Genomic DNA, 20,754 nt, shown 5'->3' on the forward strand with positions numbered 1-20,754 from the left:
ACTGAAGTGTGTAGGTCTTTGCTTAAATACAGTTCTGTAAATTGTCTCTGGAATGTCCTTGGGGAATGCCCCTTGAAAGGGCTTGTGTGTCACCGAATATTATACTGTGCTTATGTCATTTTTTCAGTCTTCAAGTAGTGTTTATTGTCTGCTTGGATCTTAGGTTTCCAAAGTGGTTGGATAGCTGCCTGGGCCATAATAAGCTTTCAGCTGTTGAGTCTATATTATCTCAAATAATTTTGTTACTGTTCAATTAAGATAATAGAACTATGCCTCTTTCCCTAACATTCTGTTATTGTTCATTTGTACGTATTATATTGTTTTATATTCATTGCCTATAGTTCCTGGAAGAGGTTATATTTTATTTAGTGTGTCTTTCATGTTTTTCTAATTTCATCTTGTAACACTGTAGACATTGGGTTGGTTCTGATCATTTCAGATGGGGAGAATCCTGCTGCTTGACTTTATTTTAAGGCTTCAGGTTTTTTGTTTTTGTTTGTTTTGGTACCAATTTCATCTCATGGAAGATCACAGTTGTTAGAATTGACAGTACTAAGTGGGAAAAAGGGCCGCTGATTTTAAGAAAAATTTACTGTGCGGCATTTTAGGATGTCTGTTGTGTTTAATTAAAACAACACCACACCTTTGGTCAGGTAAGTGTTATCCAGTAGATTACCTATTTTCTGTAGCCTCTGGAAGGTGAAAATTTCAAGTACCAGGTTGAGACACAGGGAAGGAATGGAGAGATCTTTTTTTAAAAAAAAAACCATCAGAAAAAAAGTTGATTTCTATCTCCAGCAGTTGCATAACTTGAAGCCAAACCGTGCACAAAAATCTTTGCTGTATACCCAATTAAATAAATTATCCCACCTTCTCACTAGTCCTCAGCTTTTCAGTATTCATATTTTTGCCAACAAGACATTAATATGGATCCTGTTAAGAAGTTTAAGGTGGATATGTTTGTTAAATGTGTGCTTCATGATATGTATGATAGTAGGGGAAAAAAGTGCTATCATTGTTTGGAGTGTTACAACATAAATATTTTGGTCAACACTTCCTATCTTGCTCCAGCATTTCATCTCCATTTTCTTCCTCTCAATTGATTTTGTTTTTGTTTTATTTACATGTGCAAAAACCACATTAGGACTTAAAGGTATCATTTATTGCTTTTTTTGGTATTTATGTAATTTTTTTCAAATTATATTATTGTTAGTATTCAGATTATTTGCATTAGGCTTATATTTATGAATATGCGTGTTGTGGTTCATTTGGCTTATTATTATGTAGGTAGGTGATACAGGTAATCTTATTGTAAAAGGAAGATGTTATAAATAGGTAAATAATATGCCTAAGATTAGATGCAAGTTGAAGGTAGAATTCAAAGGAAGCCTAACTATTCTAGTGTCCTACAGACACGTATCTCATAAAGTTATTTACAGATTTCTGGACATTCTATCAGTGACACATTTTTTCCCTTCTATTAGAGTGTAGATTACCACATTATTCCTACAAGAGGAAGCAAAACCCCGCAGTTTTTATGATTTTATTTTTTGAGCATTTGAAACTTATTCTTTTGAAAAGCTATCTGGCAAAAACAAGTTACTGAGCTCTTCAGAAGAATATCCTTTTACTGTATAATAAAGTTTCAAAATGCTTTGACTCTGGAACTTCTGAATAAAAATAATGTTTAAAAGTTAGCTCTAACATATCACTCACCCCAAATGTGTGGTGTTTAAAGGAAAAAAAAAATTTTTTTTTTAAATTTGAGCTTTGTGAATAGAACTGTTCTAAAATCAGAAGTATTTTTTCCCCTTCAATGTTGGAAACACAACAGTTTTATGCTTGTTTCTGGGAATAAGAAAGCCAAATTTAACAATCTAGTTTCCATTGATCAGACAGTTTTTGTACATTTACAATGTAAGCATCATGGTGTTAAAAAAATCTTTTTTAAAAAAATTGTATCCATCCTTAATTATAATGGCCTTATTTGAAGTAAAATATTGACATTGGATGTTTTATTTAGTGCTGAGAAACCTAAGCCAGTTTAGAGAAGATTTTACACATCTGAATCTGCTATTTTTACTAATCAAAAGAGAGGAGTAATTTACAGGTGATAGATTTTTAGTTGGTTGAATGAGACCCTCACTTTTCGTAGTTTCAGGGTTTTAGATGATGTTTTATTACTTTTGTTAGTTTTGGTCACACCCATGACTTCCTTGGAAGGTATCTTTGAGGTTTAGTTTCCTTTTTTTTAAATGGCAATATTGGGGTGGGGGTGCTTCCTGTTTGTATTTTCAAAATTAGGTCCACATGTTAACCTTCTTGTAGTGTCACATTTTTATTTTAAACATATAAAAACAAACATCGGATACCATGTGGTTTATCTTTGACCTATTGTGCTGCTTCATGACAGCTTTACTGAGCTAAGCCCGAATACCCAATTGGGAAGGCAAAACATTCTTGAATCTTTCCCCAATTTTCTTCAAGATTGAGCAGCCTTGAAAGAAGTCTTAAAACAGCAGCAGCAACAACAACAAAGGCACAATTAACAGAAAAATAGGGCTGCCACTGTTTCCTCCCAGGTATGTAGGAGGAAAAGTTGAAACACGTTATGTAGAGCCTTGAGTATCAGAGCTTTAAAGAGCAGTTGCCATAGATTTATATGATACAGGACCCCATGTATTAAAAAGTGGCTATTAGCAGTTTTTCTGACTTCACCTAAAAGACATACACAGTGTCATGGAGGAGATAAATAAGAACAAGGAGAAATTTAGGGTGTGGTAGTAGAGCTGTGGAGGAATCACCCTCAGCCTGGGATTTTTTTGGTTTTTTTTTTTCAGAGTTAGGGTTAGGGTTAGCACCCTCAGCCTTAAAACTCTTCCTTGACCCTCTTGGATTACTTTTAGGTGGTAGGTTACTTTTAATACAAATGTTGGAGAATGAGTTATGTGAAGCCTTGGGGAGAAGTATGTATACATATTGTTTCAGTGATTAAGGCAAGTGATTTTTTCCTTGCCTTTAACTCACTATTCTAAAAAGTGTAATGACCTAAATAGACTCCTAATTGAATTGGCATTCAGATGTATTTGCAGTTTAGGGTCAGTTTACCTCTTACAAATGTCTTTTGGATCACATTGCTAAAAGCAGTATTTCATTAAGCAGTGTGCACAGTTACGCATAATGTAATTTGCAAACAAAGTTAATACTTGGAGTATCTTGACCGCTCCCCCCCCACCCATATTTAAGAAAGGAGAAGTTGTAATTTGTCACATACAGGATATTTTCTTCTTCAGGTTTATTCATAATAATGTCCATTTTCCCATGTATTAGATCATTAAGATGAAAAATACATGCATTGATTGATAAAGAACACGAATCCTTTTCTACCTGCTTTTGGAAGCTAGCTTACAAAATATACACTGCATCACTCACTCTCCATTTATTTTTCCATTACATTTGGCACTTTGAATAACCCTTTTTTTTTTTTTGAGCATTTCTATTATGAAGAGAAATAACTCCATATTTTATGCACTGCTAGTTTTTTGAGGTGCTTGTGCTGACTCATTTTTAAAATTATACTAAGATATAGAGCATGGTTTGAGAGCAGTAATGAGATTCTCAGAAAATATGAAAACTTTCCTTTCTGACTAGTTATAGAAAGGTTGGGGAAGACAAGGGGAAATACATCAATGAGCCAATCAATTATTGTTATTTGTTGGGATTAATTTGATGACTAATATTTTCAATTCCCATCAGGCTAGTACATGCGAATTTGGCTTTACCCTGCCATTATTACAGGACAAACCCAAGTGTTTTCTAATACATACTGCTTGTTTTCCCCTAGTAGGGGATTTCTTTGCATATGGGAAATCAAGCCAAAGTTACCAGTAACAGCTACATCCATGATTTGTATTAAAAATAACTATTTACCACCCTGGGAGATAGCTCTAGTTACCATGGGCTCATCTGGGAAGATACATTATCTATGAGTGTAATGATTACTATGCCATTCTTGAAGAAGTGAACAGAAAATCAGTTAATTAAAAAGTACTTCAAATTATGCCCCAAATCCAGAGTTTGAGAAAATGTTCCAATGCCTTAAAGTTAAAGATAATAAAAATAATACCTAATACTGTTCACTTACAGTGTTCCATGCAGACACTGATTTCAGCTCTTGTCATATTTTAGTTCATGATCATCAGAGGAGTGGGTATTTTTCCCAGATGAAAGATGAAAAAATGACCACGGACAAGTTAAGTAACTTGTCCAAGGTCACAGTGCTGGTCATGGCAGGGCTGGATCCAGACCCAGACAGAGCTGATTCCAGAGGCTGCATGCTTAACCACTGCACTGCAAGGAAAGCAGGCAACTGCAGCTTTGTAATGTGGCTTCTTTAAGGCTTATATTTCTTTATTTGTGTTCGAAAAGGGACTCTTGTTTGTTTTGATAGAAAATATAAATATATTTGGGATTGTTTTGTGTTTATGAAGGTGGTGATAAATATTTTTCCAATTAAAGTATGTAATCCTGATGGTAATTATATTAAAACAGAGTAAGTCCTAATTTTTACTGTAAGTTGTCCTTTGTTCTTCTTCTATTAGTATTACCACAAACATCATAGAAAAGCTATAAGCTGTCTTGTTAGACTCCATTTACAAACAAAAGGATAATTTGTGCCAAGGTAGTGGGTTCATGTAACATGTGCATCTGTACTGAGAATTCAAGTGTTCTGCTCATTTTATTTACAACTGCATTTTGAATACATTTATGGTCCTATTCTTAATTTGATAAAGCTTTTGAGAGCTATCAATTATGATTTCTGAGCTAGAGAGACTTAAAAATTTTGCTTATTTGAGCTAGTCTTTAAGACAGCTTAACTAATTATTGTGTGTTTAGAACTATGCAAAGGTCAGCAGAAACTAGTCTCAGAAATGTATTACTTTTCATGTATAATGCTTATTTTCTCTCAGCACTTTTCCTTGGGGATGGATTGTGAAGTTAAGTCTTGGAGACAGGATTCACAACCCTAAAGAGTAGTGATTTGAATTTGGGAGATCAAGTCATGGACTAGAAAAACTTCAATTCCCTGGGCAGAGAGTATAAACTTGTTCAAATAAACAAAGGATGTTACCTTCCAGAATTGTTAAACTGTCACCTTTGACCAGGGTTGAATTTTCTTTGAATGTTGACAGAAGTTACAATGTCAGTGGAAAAAGCTTAATGTGAGGTATCTGTAACTCAGAATTTCCTTATGTTTGTGTCAGTGAAATCCTATAATTAAACTGTTTTTTTTTTCTTCCCTGTGTCTGATGAGTTTTAAAAGCCTTCAGTGGGGTTTTCCAGCTTTTACGTGAGAGTAAATTAGAAAGTTAGTGAAAACATATTTTGTGTTGTTTAAAATTTGGAGCATATAGCTGGTGACAAATCATTGTTTTTGGAAGAGTGGGATTTCAAAAACTCAGTGTGAGCTAAATGTTTTAAATATTCACAAATGTCATTATAGCATGTATAAAAAGAAACTGTTCAGCACTTAATCTGTTGAAGTACTAAAAATTGGGATCTAACAGCTTTATGATATAGCATTCTACAAGATATTTATAGTTTTAAATAGGTAAAATGTTCTCTCAGAAATAATGTTAATTCTATTTTTTTTTTTTTAATGTTTCTAAAAATCTTTTAATCTTCTTTTAGGCTTGGGAAAAGTAGCAAACTAGATCTCTACAGAAATATACAGCTCTTCACAAAAGGAAACATTCACCTTGTGGATTTCTTTTCAGGACTTGGGATGTGTTTCTGGTTGTTAAGTGAGGAAGAATTATAGTGAGAATTGGACATTGTACAGCATTACCCCAAAGGGAATGGAGGATTTAATATATAGGGATACAATGCAAATGGTCCCTGTTTTAAATTTTTTTTTTAGTTATTGTTTCTTATGTGCTATAGATGAAAACCCTGAATGCAGTCATGTTTTAAAGATAAGTTTATCTTGCAATGAGTTTAAATATCAAGTAAAAATAGTAATTTCATCATAATGTATATATAGATTGGCCTGCCTCCTTAACTGTTGAAGGTATTAAAACAAAATAGAAAATATTTGGCTTCCTGAATGACATGGCTATAATTCACATGCTGAGTTGGTGGTGAAGCTTGATCCCTTGATTTCATAATACCAGAGCAAGCACATAATTTTAAAGGAGTGGGTCCTTAAGTAAGATAACTTAATTACCTTAAGCACACATTTTAAATCTTGTCTTAAAAATATGACATCCTCAAAATTTATGGTCTTGAATTTTTATTACTCAAATGTGAAGAGGTCTAGTTTGGACAGAACTTAACATTATGTTCTAGTTATATTGGTAAATTTGAACAGGACAAAAGTGGCTTTTATGAAATAATTCATAAAAGAAAATATTGATACATATACATACATAAATATTAAAAACTTCTTATGCCAAAAATGCCAGAAACCAAAGGTAGATGCCAAAACAAAAAAAAATATGTTGAACGTATAGGTTTAACATATAGGTTTAACAAAGGGTTATGGGTTTATAATTTTTTTTTTTTCCCCAAAAGATGACCGGTAAGGGGATCTTAACCCTTGACTTGGTGTTGTCAGCACCACGCTCAGCCAGTGAGCGAACAGGCCATCCCTATATAGGATCCGAACCCGTGGCCTTGGTATTATCAGCACCACACTCTCCCAAGTGAGCCATGGGCCAGCCTTTATATTCTTAATATATAAATAACATATACATAGTAAGAAAAAGATGGTCCTACAATAGAAAATGAACAAAAGAAATAAAAATGACCAATAATCATAGGAAATGATGTTCAACCACACTAGAAATGCAAATAAAAACAATGACGCTTTTTTTTTTCAGTTAACAGATTCACAAAGACAAAAATATTGAAAAAATAAAAACAGTGTTGTTTGGGAGTGTGGGAAAACTGGTGCCATCATACTCATCGGTTGGATGTAAATCAGTGCTTTTCTTTGAAGGCTGTTTGACAGCCTTGAAAGTGTTGCATACCCTTTGACCTAGCAGTTGCAGTTAGATGAATTTTGTCCTAGGAAATAATCTGAAATATGTCCAAAGATTTGTATAAAAGGATATTTCTTACACTGTTACTTAAAATAGCATTAAATTGGAAGCAACCTCAGTGTTCTGCATCAGAGGATTAATGAACTAAATTATTCATTATATCTATATATATTGATACAATGGAATACTATTCAGCTATTTCACGTCATGTTATAAAATAATATTTAATAACCTGCATAAAGTTTGTGGTATATTGCTAAACGAAAGATCGAATTATGAAATAGTCACATACAATTGTGCTTGGAAAAAAGAATAGGCATTGAAAAAAGATTTCTGGATTATGGGGATTCTAGGGGTGTGTTTGTGTATGCTTTCCAGTATTTTCCCGTTTTTCTATAATAAACAATTAATGAATAGGGAATACTTTTGTAATCAGGAAAATGTTATTTATTTATTTATTTATTTATTTATTTATTTTTTAAAGGATCCGAACCCGTGGCCTTGGTGTTATAAGCACCACACTCTCCTGAGTGAGCCACGGGCCGGCCCAGGAAAAAGTTATTTTTAAAATAGTTTTTGTATATTAATTTATGGTAGATTTATGCAAAACCTGCTTTTTGTTTTCCTTTTTAGGAGCAGAAAAATGAGTAGTTTGTGACGTTTGTGTTAAATATTCGGTTCAGTATACTGTTATATGACATCTTTTGTTGAAGAACTATATTAATATCATTCTATTGTATTTAATGTTTTCAGAATTAAAATAATTTGAAATTGAGGACTGAGTTATTTCCTATACTTGGTGGAATGCTGTGTGTTTTTATACAGAAGCTGATAGGGAATTATATCATTTTATAAATACAGTGAAGAAATTATGTTCTTTTATTTGTGTATGTGCTCTAAGTTACCACTCACTTCATATTGAAGATGTATGTTTGTGTTGTTTTCAGCTTTTGAAAAAAAAATTGGTCTAGTTTATCTTAACTTCTTTCAACCCTGACCATTGTATTATTTAAATATATATTTTCTGCATTTGCTTTTTTTTTTTTTTTTACTGCTTTCTCTTTCATGACGATACCTATGAAGGCTGCTAGGCTAATGGATTTCTTTTCCTTGTAATTCCATTAGCCATACTTAATGATTTCTCTCAATGTTTATTATGGTATTCATTTGGGAATATCTGTTAAAGGAAATCTCTAGTGAAAGATACTTTCTCTTGGGTATACGTCATTGCTGATACCAAAGACTTGTGTTCTGCCTTAATAAAATTCACATTAAGTAGTTTCTTTGTAACTAGAATTAGTGTTTAAAAGCATTTTAATATTTTAAGGAGTAAAAGAAGAGGAATGAAAGTAAATTAGGAGTTGATGTTTCGGAGCATAACTATTTAGGTCTTGTCACTTTCCAGCAAATAAAATTATAACCTTAAAAATATATTTTTTGAGACTAGCAGATCTACTTATTTCATGTAAAATTTAAGTAAAAATCTACCTTAACTTAGATTGTGCCTTGTAATTTATTGTAATAGAATTCTCTATAATAGAATTTTATTTTAAGCCTGTGTGGAGTATACTAAAACATAAAAGAAATCATATAGTACCTTTCAGTACTTTTTAAAACTAAATTCATAAGTGGTTAATTTAAATGCATGAAGATAAATGAATATGTTTATGTATTAAAGATAGAACTATAAACATATGTTGCTCAATATGTCTACATAACTAAATCCTTCTGTTGACTTTTTGGTTCTTTTTTACTTATCACCTCTTACCTCCTCTGCCTCCTGGGAATGTGATAATCTTATTTAATTCAAAATTACATAATTTTGGATTACATAGTTTTCCTTTGGTTTCAGTTTGTTTATAGTTGCTGATTTTCTCTGTAATCTGTTTTATAAATATGATAGTATTATGACCAGTTTGAATAATCTCCCTTCTTCTCTTGTGTATCAGAATCATTTTCACCAAACCATGAGATATTTTAAAAATCATGTAAATTTGGGGCCTCTAATTTGGCATCATATATTTCATAATATGGCTTTAGTGAATTATAGAACACATTTTTGAAATTGATATATAAAATGATTTATTGCTTTCTTCACTTGGAACTAGTTACTTGATTGTGTTTTAGCCTTTATCTGATTTTGTGAACTTAGGTATTACAAAGATAAGTCTTTTTCCAAGTCCATAAGTCTTAAAGGTTATCTCCATTAAAGGAGCTTAAATCTATGTAAGATTCAAAAGAGTATTAGAAAAAATTACTTTTTTCAGAAGTTAATGATACAATTTTGTTTGAAACCCTTCAATCTGCTTTTTGTCTCTTAGCTGCCAGAGGGCTTTTTGTGGTTTGTGTTGCATGTGTGTTTTAAGATACTTCTAAAGTGAGTAAAGAAATTTTAGAAAAAAATTTAGAATAAAATACAGTAATTGGACTGCCAATCAAGGTAAGACTTAGTAAGTACTAAGTAAATATTTGTTAACCTAAAGCACATGTGATTGTATAGCCCATTCATTCACTCATTTAGAAATGAGCTAAGTGTTTCAAATGTATTAACGATTTTAACCTAAATCAATTCCAAATGACTCACCAGTTATCCAAAAAAATCTACAGTTTCCCACCATCTCTCTCTTTTCCCCGCTGATACAAAAGTCCGTCTTTATCATATACTTAGTTCTCACATGAGTTCAGGTGTACTTGTTTATTTTGTTCCACAGATCAGTATGTCTCTGAAAATGCCATATTGTTTTAATTGTTATACATTTTATTTGGGTTATCAAATTTTTTCAGAGAATAAGTCACAGGTGAGAATGTTGCGTAGATTTTCTTTGAAGTATGCATTAGGATAGATTTTTAATGAGACTCAAAATGAATTTCACATTTGAACAGGTGGTGGATACTCACCAGTAGTTTCATTAAAAAATTGCTGCTAGGTTTAGTCGTCTTAAACATATCTTTCTATAGAGATTATGTAATAGAATAGTAATTTTTAAAAATAGTACTGTGTACACTTTCAACTCAAAGTGTAATATCATTCTAACATTTCAGTAAATATAGTAAGACCTGCATAGAATTGCTTTCAAAGTTTTCTCCTTCTAAGCAAAACATAGAAGGAAAGTTATAAATGTTACAGGTAAGACATATATGAACTAGAAAACTGTAAGCAGGAGTTGTGTAGGAATATATAAAATATTACATATTTATATTATCAATATATATATTTATTATACATATATTTAATATAGCACTGTTCAGTATAAATATATTGTGAGCCTCAAATATAATTTTCTAGTAGTCATCTTAATGAAAAGTAAAAAGAAACAGGTAAAATTAATTTTAATAATGGATTTTATTTAATCCAGTATGTCAAAAATATTATCATTTCAACATGTAATTGATATGAAAATTATTAATGAGATATTTACATTCCTTTTTTTTGTACTAAGTCTTCAAAATTGAGTGTCTGTTTTATGCTTGGAAATATTTTGATTTAGACACAAAATTTTTACCAGAAATGCATGAGCTATGTTCAGATTTTATAAAACTTACATTTTTTAGGGTGTTTTTTTTTTTTTAGTGGCTGGCTGATAAGGGGATCCCTTGACCTTGGTGTTATAACACTGTGCTCTAACCAACTGAACTAACAGGCCAGCCTAGATTTTATAAAACCTTTAGCTGATAGAGTAGATTCACACTCAGGTTGTTCCAAACATACTTAAAGTATTTCAATAACTAAACTGAGCACCAGTTTTTAAGTTTACGTTTAAGTTAATTAAAATAAAATAAAATTTAAAATTCAGTTCCTCAGTCACACTAGCTACATTTCAAGTGCTCAGTACCTGTCACTAGTGGCTACCATATTGGATAGCACAGTTATAGGTCTTCTAAAGAAATAAAATATAGACAGTCTCCCGCTTTATGACATCCGGCTTATAAACAAATACAAATAGGGTCTCTTGCCATGTAGGAACTGAAGCCACTGCTCTCTAAGGGAGCAAAAGTTTCTCTTACCTGATGTAGGTGATAACCTTAAATCTTGCCACCAGACCCCCATCCCAAAACACACACAGTCATCCACAGATGCCCTCTCTTGTTTGGAAACTGCTGCACGTTGCATAGTCAAAGCCTCACCCACATCTTTGGAGCTCCTGCACGGGAGGCCCTGCTCTTTTCTTGGGAGCAGGAAAGCACTCTCTGCAGGGGGGTGGGGGATGGGGAACAGATAGGGGTAGAGGGTTTGTTTTGTTATTTCTGGTGTCCCTGGCTAGAAATTATAATATCTTTTCCTTCAGAAACAAAGCTGTAAAGGTAAAGATTTTGTAGGGTGTATGGATCACCTAAAGTTTGGGGGCTCACCTAGGAATTTATCATCTCTTTATAACTTTGTTTCTATGGGAATATGTTCTATGTTCCAAGCAACATATGTGCAAATAAATTTTGGAATATGGTTTCATCTGTAAGGAAACTAGGAGGGGGTGGGAGGAGGAGGCTGGGGTTTGCCTGCTGTTTTTATTACAGAAAGGTACAGGGGCCTGAATATTGAAATTTGATGCATCAGCCTAAATTGTCTCTTGTCACCTACATGACCTTGCTCACAACTCTGGAACTAAAACAGCCCATCCTGTTTTAGGTATACCTCAACTATCAAATCACTTTTAGGCAGGGTTTTTTGTCTTGTTTCAGGGTGTGTATGGGTGTGTTGTTTTGCTTTGTTTTTGAAACTGAGTTTGCCTAGAAAAGAATTGTATTCATCTTTTGGTCTCAGCTACTCTTCATTTTTATGGGATACATAAAGTTGATGCTTGAAATTTGAGATCTAATTAGAGATGAAATTTTTTGTTTAAAAAGAGATTTCTCCCCAATGTTGCTTTAGTCTTAGGACATGATTAAGGGAGAGGAGCAATTTTTAGTTCTCCTTAGATGAGGTGATGGTGATGTGCCAAGTCCCCAAGATGGCTGATAACTCCAAGTTTGTGTGGAAGACTGAACAAACAGAGCTTCAGAAGGTCAACTTGTGGAGAGATTCTGGAATCTAGGTAACACCTAAGCCCCACTTCCCCACGTTTTTCAGGCCTACTTCCTACTTAGCGTTTCTTAATGGCCTTTTTAGGTACCTGATTCTAGAAGGAGCCTTTGAAGAAATGCATAGGACTTTTGTGTTGCTTTGAATATTACCTGACACCTAGGCTAAATTAGTTGGCTTTTTAATGTTAAATAAAATACTTGTAGCTTTTGCTACTAGGCAGGCTTTAGGAGTTCATTTATTTTAGTGTGGTGTCAAAAGTAGGTTAATTATAACATTCAAAACATCCTGATACAGTTTATTGAGTGTAAATTGTTGAGTGTCAATTTTATTGAGGCATAATTTTCATAAAGGGAAAAAATATCTCTTTCTTCCAAATAAAATGGTAGCCTATTTTAGAATATTTTAAATATTACCTTAAATATGAAGATTTAAGAGCATATACAAAAGTTGTTATGCTCCAAGGAGTCTGATTCTTTTGTTTTAAAATTCATTATATTGATTCCACCAAAGTGTGTTGTGTTGAATTGAGAAACAGGTGGGCATTTTCTTTCTTTCTTTCTTTTTTTTCTAAAGTGTGATGGGTAAGGGGATCTTAACCCTTGCCTTGGTGTTGTCAGCACCACGCTCTCCCAAGTGAGCTAACCGGCCATCTCTATATAGGGATCCAAACCCGTGGCCTTGGTGTTATCAGCGCCACACTCTCCCAAGTGAGCCACGGGCTAGCGCCTAGGTGAGCATTTTCAAGTATTTGAAAATATTTTTGTTATACCTATGTTTTCACTGTGATAGCATTTGTTGTTTCATAGAATTTGACCTATATTTTAATTCTGTGAGAAAAAGAAGAAACTAAATGTTAGCTAGCCACCTACCACCTTGTGCTGTTATTTGTGGGTAAGAACTTGAATCCCATTGTGAATTTTTAACTCTATGGTCTACATTTTTAGTGCCTCTGGAAATTGAATCTGCAAATCATCTCTGAAAGATAAAGAATTTGATTTGATTGTGGCAAGCATGAAAGTTATCCTCTAAATAAAACCATGTGTCGTGGAAATAAGCTAGACTAATGCCACCCTGAAATGATCTTAACTGTGGAATCCTTGATTGGACCTGATTTGTTTTGCACATACTATAGCTCCATAAAGATGATCAGCTTTCAACAGGGATGAACAGATGTCCTCGTTTTTTCAGAAATTGCTTTCATATCACCAAGGCTTCACAAAAGCCAGTAATCCCCCTGTTAGTCTGATGTTGCTGAGGTGCTTTTAAAACTTTTTTCCAAATATTGGTTTGAATGCACAGACTTTGTTGTTTGCCTGTAGATTCTGTAGTCAGGTAGTATCCTTTTCCTGCAACAGAAATAAAGAAAAGAAAAAACAAAAACTAGTAAGTATAGCAGAGATACCATTAGAGTATTTATTTAAACTTTAAAGTATTTAATATTAGATATTAGAATCTAAGTTTTATAAAGACATGTCTCTTTTGTTTACTGCTATATCCTCAGTATCTAGAACAGAGCCTGGCAGATACTCAATAAGATTTGTTAAATAAATACTTATTGTTTCTATGAGAGGGTTGATCCAGTTACATTTATATAGTAGGCAGATGCTCATCTCTGATAATAAGCATTGGCTGATGTTGAAGATACACTGATTTTATTTATTCTCCTATGATCTATATCCAGAGAGCTTTAGTCCTGAAGAAGGACTGAGAGTATGCCTGTTACTGTGGAAGAAAGAAAAGAGAGGGGAAAGCCAATACCAATAGCTCTTTGTTTCCTTTGGGTTTCAGAGTTAAAGATGAAAGAAATGTGAGTTTACTAAGCAAAAACAGGCTTTTTCCTCATTTAAAAAATTGTGGAGATACATGTATAATACAAAATGTACCATTTTAAGCATTAAGTCCACTCACATTGTAGTGCAACCATTACCATCATCCACCTTCAGATTTTTTCATCATTCCAAACTAATGTATTAATTAAACAACTCCCCATTTCCCCCAGCCCCTGGCAACCACCGTTCTACTTTCTGTCTCTATGAGTTTGACTACTCTAGGCACCTCATATAAGTGCCATCATACAATATTTGCCCCTTTGTGTCTGGCTTATTCTTTTTTTAAACACAACCCATTTTTTTGGAGACTTGACAATTTATCTTTTCCCTGATTATTTAGTTTTTGCTTTGTACCTAGACCTAGCCAGTGATGCATACAAAATAAGTACCTAAAGACAAGTTAATTCAACAGTTTGTTGCATACCACTAAGGGGTTATTAAAGCTTTGAAAAATGTGATTCCTGATCTGTATGTCTGTAGGCTTATCGACTCCAAGTCTTGCTGATAAACCTGCACTGACAGTAATATCAAAGATTAGTCTTTCCCCATGTTTCATAAAACAAATTGTTCTCCTTCTTATAGCCTGATTATGAACTGGAAAATTATTGGTACGTGGTTGAAACTGTTTATACAGACATTAAGACATACTCTGCATAGGGGACCCTCAGCTACAAGAGGGTTTTTCATTGCAGTTTCATTAAAAAATTACATGCTTATACTCATTTCTATTTTTGTTTTCTATTCTCATTACATCTTCCTTCCTTCCTCCCTCCCTCCCTCCCTTTCCCTCCCTCCCTTCCCCTCCCTCTCTTCCTTTTTTTCTTTCTTTTTCATTCTTATTTTTCTGAGTAGTTGCTACAGAGACAACCTGACCCAATTGGTCAAAATATAAGTAAAATAGTTATAGTCCTCTATGACTATGTGATTCCTAATCTGTATGTCACATAGTTTACCTGGAGAGAGAGGGAAAAAAAGAGTAAGAGAACTAAAACTAAGGGGGAAATATTAATTTTTTTTTTAAAGGATGGAAGCTAACTTGTTGAGGAAAAAGATAAATATACGAGGAGGTCTGATTGGTAAGAAAAAAGAGAGAGAGAGAGCACCTTAGAAAAGGATTTGAAATGTAATCTATGGAATTTAGCTTTCAAACGGTCTCGGACTGTGGACTACTTTAGAAGCTCTTGAGCAGAAAATTGAACCTAGAACCAGTAAAGTGATTTTCTACTACTATATCCCCTAATTATTGACATTGGGCAGATTGCATCTGCTTGACTTTACTTTTTCAACTTGTAAATGGAGTGTCATCAATTAGATTCAGCACCATCAGAGTGTGGGCCGAAGCCCTTGGAATATGAAAGGTATTTTTTAAATTTTAATATTTACGATGTTTACAAGTGCACATGTTAATGTGCCAGAGACAGAAGTATTGAGAATGAAAAATTATCTAAAACCTAGATTGGCTCCTATTGGAAAGGCAGAAATTGTTGTGATGGGATTCAGAAACGTCAGTATCTTGGTATTTCTGTGACTTTCAGGATTTTAGGAGAATCTTTCAGTCCTTTCCGTTTGAATATGAATAGACATTGCCATTACTGCCCTGCCACCACTTCTCTCAAATTTAGATCGCTAGTATTTATGAAGTTTGCTAGTCACAAATAGATTCTTGCATTCCCCATTCCTTGTCACAGGGCCCTCTTTCAGTTCAATATGCTTTTATTGGCACTTACTTTGGTTTTCTTTATAGCAGCAGCTGCTAATTTGCGACAGCTTTTGAGCAAGCAGCTTGTCATTTTTGGCAGGCAGAGGGGACATCCATAGCAAGTCAGGACTATATTTTCATTTGCTAAATTAATTTTGCTACATTGAAATACATCTTGAATAAAAAATAGTCTGTAGTCAAAAGTGGCTGTATTTACAGAATTATCTTCCTGAGTTGGCATTCTGTCCTACAGTTGAAGAACTCTCAGAAGATTAAAAAAAAAAAAAAAATAGATTCAGTGTCTATCAGACTGATGCCATTAGTCCTGAGTCATCCTTCTAACGTTAATCTACATTCTGGTTATAGAACTTCATCATCTTATTTTGCCACAATAATAAATCTTTCTGGATTGTGTTTAGTGGCTTACATGGTAACTGAAGAAGTAGATGGTTAATAATAATAAATGTCATGCTTTCTGTTTATACTCAACTTCTTTCCTGAAATGTAATTAAAAGAAAGAGTTTAGTTTGTTTAGAGAGGAAGCTTTCTTTGGAATTTCGGCTTATATTAGCATCATATTTCATGTAATTCTTCTTTTTGAAATTGGTTCAATGAGGTGTTAGGTCTGTTTTACACACTTGTCACAATGTTTATCAATGGTTCAACTTGAGATTACATTTACCTTGATTAGCACTAATGATGAGTCAAAACCTTTGTCACAGTTTCTATAAAGTATGATTCATTACCATTATTCCTGTAATAAGGATTCAAGTTAATGACCTCCACAGTGTTAAAAATAACATCTTGAAGGAAATAGCTGACCTTCCATCCATTTCCCCAATTTAGGTTCTCTTTATAACATGAAGGTCTACCAAAATTGTATTTAACACACAGTTACTGAGTATCTACCATGTACCAAGTACTGTGTTAAAGAAATCGAAATGAATGAGACATGGTTCTTGGCTTGGGATAGCTTACAGTCTATTAGCTGAGCTACAGATAACTCAAAATTGCTTCAGTTCTTATGCCCAGAATATAGGGTAAATTCTAATTCTAGAGGGGCAAGGCATTTCATCTTTTAAAAATAGGATGATCAAAATGATAAAAGGCATTGGTTACAAGTATTGTGTGGATTCTCTTTCTGGCTAAAGGTATTAAAGACTGTATGAAGCACCTTTCATAGGAGTGTGGAATTGCCAGGTGTCCTTGTCCCAAATTTCCTCTTTTCATTTTGCACAACACTGTTGAATTTAGAAGATGTTTTCCATATCAGAGTATCTACTTCTTAGTGGCATGGCTTAGTGAACCCAGATGATCTCCTAGCACTCAACTAATATTTAATGTACACCAAGCACAGTAACATGGTTGTTTCTACATTTTTCATACTAACATTTATCATCACAGGAATTTATCATTTATACCTTGTCTGCAACTTCATATGCACATCAGCATTAGTTAAGTTGATGTTTAATTATTGATATTAGGTGAAAAGGTATTCAGACGACAGCTGACTTCAGTATCCTTTGCTATCCTATTTTACCCACTGGAATATTTCACAAGTTGTCTTCTCATTTGTATTAATGATATTGGCCCTTTATGAGAAATATATTCAGCCATTAGAAAACCTGAGCTTAGGATGATCTGTGATAATATTGGTGATGGATAATAATGCAACTGATGGAAACTGGATAATGAATTTGGAGCAAATATAACATATAACAACTCTGCTTCTTATGGGAAATGTCACAGTGCTAATTCTGAACACAAGTGGCGAGGATCTAGGTTTTGGCCTTATTGGAAAGTTACCCACCCCCAGGATGGTTCTTGTTATTCTTCTCCCACTCTCTTTTACAATCTAAAGTTTTTAGCTAATTCCTGATTGATTTAGAAGAATGAAGATGAACCACCAAACTCTTAATATGGCTTTCTTTGGTTGTGTCTGATGGTTTGTCATCTTGGAGGGAGGGAAGTCTCATATAAAGCCTTTTTCTGTATTGTCAAATAATTTTTGTATTTATTTGTGAGTTGTACTTTATGACACTTTACTTTGCGACATTTTTCGTAAAGCAGTCTTCATAAATTGCAGGTATCATTGACAGGAAAAACTCATTGGGCCAGGTGAGGATTTTTAATAAGTAAAGCACTGTGATTGAGAGCATGAGCTCCAGAGGTGGACCTTCTAAGTGCTAAGCCCAGCTCCTTCACTTACTTGCTATGGGACTTTTAGGAGATTTCCTAATTCTTAAGCCTGTTTCCTCATTTATAGCATAGAGATAATATTAGTACTGCCTCACAGGGTTGTTGGGAGGGTTAGATGAAGACATAAAATGCACCAAATAGTGCATCATGACGTGTGGCCAGAGCTCCTTGAATATTGATTATTACTACTGTTACTATTATTATTACTATTACTATTGCTAGTACTTTCTTTTTCTCCTTTCTCTTGCTAATTCCTTTGCTGTTATTTAAGGTTTGGTAATTAAGTACAGTAAAGGCTTGGAAATTAAACAGTTTATTTTGTTTCCAACATGAAACAGTTTCTAGTGTGGGTAACTTAATTTAGCATATATAACTAATACATACATACATACATACAACTAATAAGTTTTTACTTGACCCCCAAACAACTGTCTTCATTTCAAACTAGTTATTCTGAGTGGGGTTAAATACTCTGCTTCATCAAAGTCCAGATTCTTTAGAACAAGAGCTTGTCTCACAAAAAGCCTCCTGTTACCACCACAACCTGAAACTAAGGAGTTAGAAACCACACAGAGCCCTCTGACATGCTGTAGGAGCCCTTCTTGCAAGTTGTATGTAGATAGTTAAGTCAGGAACTGACCTGGTTGAGAAAACTTTTTAAATCTTCATTTTCTCTTCCTTCTCCTTCACTTTTATACTCAAGGTAATCTAATTTTGCTGCCTGTAGGAAGACTGAATGCATAGTCTTGCAAGCAGCTTGATGCTTTCTTAATTTAAACAAGTCTATATAAAAATACAATGTTGTTTCTTTGGGGGTGGAGTCTACAATAGTATTCTGTAAATATTTGGGGTTACTACCTAAAGATTTAAAATCATGTTTTCTGTACTCTTCCTCTTTTTGTTATTAGTTTTACAGTCTTTTCTCCGTGTCTAATAATCTAAGAAACTATATATTCGTTGTAGATGTGTTTCTGCTGGTTGTCAGCATTGAACCCTGCCAGTGCCCTAGCATGATGGACAATGACTGGTTTGACTTAATCTGAGAAGAGGAAAGCTAAAAATTTATTTTTGTGTCAGTCAACAAGGGACCTTATATGTTGTGGCACTTATTGCTAAAACACCATCTTATTTTTGGATGAAGACTTCTGAAGCATTAGTATAAAATCTAGGATGGTTCCAGTGCTGTCTTTTTGCTCATGTTTAACCTCACATTAAACCTGGCAGTTCCTAACAGTTCCACTACTGTTTAAAAAGTGTAGCTCCATGTGATCTTACTGCTTTCAATTTAGTCAAGTGAGACACTTACGTTGCATAGATTCTGGGTCTCACATTTGCTTTGTTTTTCTTTGGAGCTTTACTGGAAGCCAAATGCTATTGCGTACTAGCTGCAGAAGCAGGAGGGGAAGTTGGCAGAATTAACTGCTTTCTGTTTGGTCTGTATGAGGCAGCTGACCTTTTGGAAGGAAATCGCTGCTCTTTGCTTCTTCCTGTAACAGTGTAGCCTGTGAAAGAACATACACACGAAGGGTTCTGCTGTTATCCTGGCTGATGTCTTGGGGCATATGCTGTTAGTTAAGAGGTGGGAGTCTTTCAGTGCATCTGTTGTGTGCTGTAGGAACATGCACTTGAGTTCATGATGCTAAGTTGTGTGTAGATATCCTAGTAGATGTATAGTGAGAGAGACTCTATTTCCAAAAAAAGTTTGTTTTAGCAAAAGTAATTGCATTTTATTGCAGAGTTCCAGTCTTAAGGCTGTAGTAAATGTAGACAATTATTCTGTGCACAATTTTAATTCATCTGAATCAGTATTGCTTCTTATACTTGAATGTTCTTTTTTCTTGACAGGACAAACCTTTCGATTCTCTAAGACATGAGCTCCTATTTAAATGTCATGTCTTCTCAGAATTAGAATTAGCCTAATATATCTGCTACTCATTGGTGGATTTTTTTTTTTTCCTGGAGGACTTGTTTTACTTAAACACGTTATACACATTGGCATTATTTTCAGAAAGTTGTAATCAAGCTTCATAAATGGAATATCAGCCGGTAAGCAAACAAAGGAAATAGCTGATAAGGCATTTCTCTCTTTAAAAAGGAGATTTTAGTCTTTTATTATTTTAACCAAAACATATTGAGGTGGGGTGTTTTTTTTTTTTTTTTTTGGTGTTTGAAAGTATTTACATTCAATTTACTGCCCGTAAGCAAAAACGAAGTGGATTATAATTCACGGTAAATGCAGAGAGCACAGCTACCTAAAAAAAGGGGCAAAATACTATATTCTTCTGCATTTAGTTTGGGCTCAGTGGATAGGTGTGCTTTTGCAAGGTACTGCTGCTCTCTTTCTTAGATTTACTGTTGATGGCAAAGATTGTTTGGTGAGGGTTAGTGTTGATGTATACAAAAGATGTAGAGAGTAATGTAGGGAGAATTTTCTAAGGGCTTCCTTAGTAATATTGACCTACAGTGCTTATCTTCTATTCTTGGAAACTGGCATGATCTGTTGAACCTTCCTGAGTTAGTGAACCATCCAGGGAGAGTACAAACCCTGCTTTGGTTTTAGGTATAGGTTCTTGGTACAAAATAAGTTGATATCAATAAAACAGAAAGATTTTTCCCTGGTTCTGTTGGCCTTTGAGTAGGAGCTAAGTTAGAAACCAATAGCTGGAGTTTGCTGTGATCTGATCTTGTGACTACAGCTTTCTATAGGCCTTGAATTGTTACTCTTGAACTATCGAGGGCTTTCAGGTCGGACACTTGTGTTCAGGCGCATGATTAGGCGTCAGGGACGTATATTGTTTTAAGGGAATTCTTGTGTTGTTGTGAGTGGTTTTTTGTGTATTTAATTCTATTTACAGTTATTACAAGTTTGTTTAGTCATGTCAAAGATGAAAAAAGGGCTACAAATATATATAAATAGATGTTAAAATTACAAATTAATCTTAGCTGCTAATAGTCTTGAACCAC

At 34.0% G+C, this 20,754-nt stretch overlaps 1 protein-coding gene across 5 annotated transcripts in view; it reads left to right on the forward strand.

Annotated features, from left to right (window-relative positions):
- Positions 1–20,754, forward strand: part of LOC134389495 (signal transducer and activator of transcription 5B) — a 57,442-nt gene that overhangs the window by 1,331 nt on the left and 35,357 nt on the right. The window contains exon 1 of one of the 5 annotated variants that reach the window (XM_063113063.1): positions 19,297–19,369. The exons of 3 other annotated variants lie outside the window; for them this stretch is intronic. The gene's annotated coding sequence lies outside the window, so the exon portion shown is untranslated. Of the gene's footprint in view, positions 1–19,296; positions 19,370–20,754 lie in introns of those variants that run through there. One more of the 5 variants, XM_063113065.1, reaches the window with a different exon arrangement.

Source organism: Cynocephalus volans, chromosome 10, assembly GCF_027409185.1.
Source record: "Cynocephalus volans isolate mCynVol1 chromosome 10, mCynVol1.pri, whole genome shotgun sequence".
NCBI lineage: Eukaryota > Metazoa > Chordata > Mammalia > Dermoptera > Cynocephalidae > Cynocephalus > Cynocephalus volans.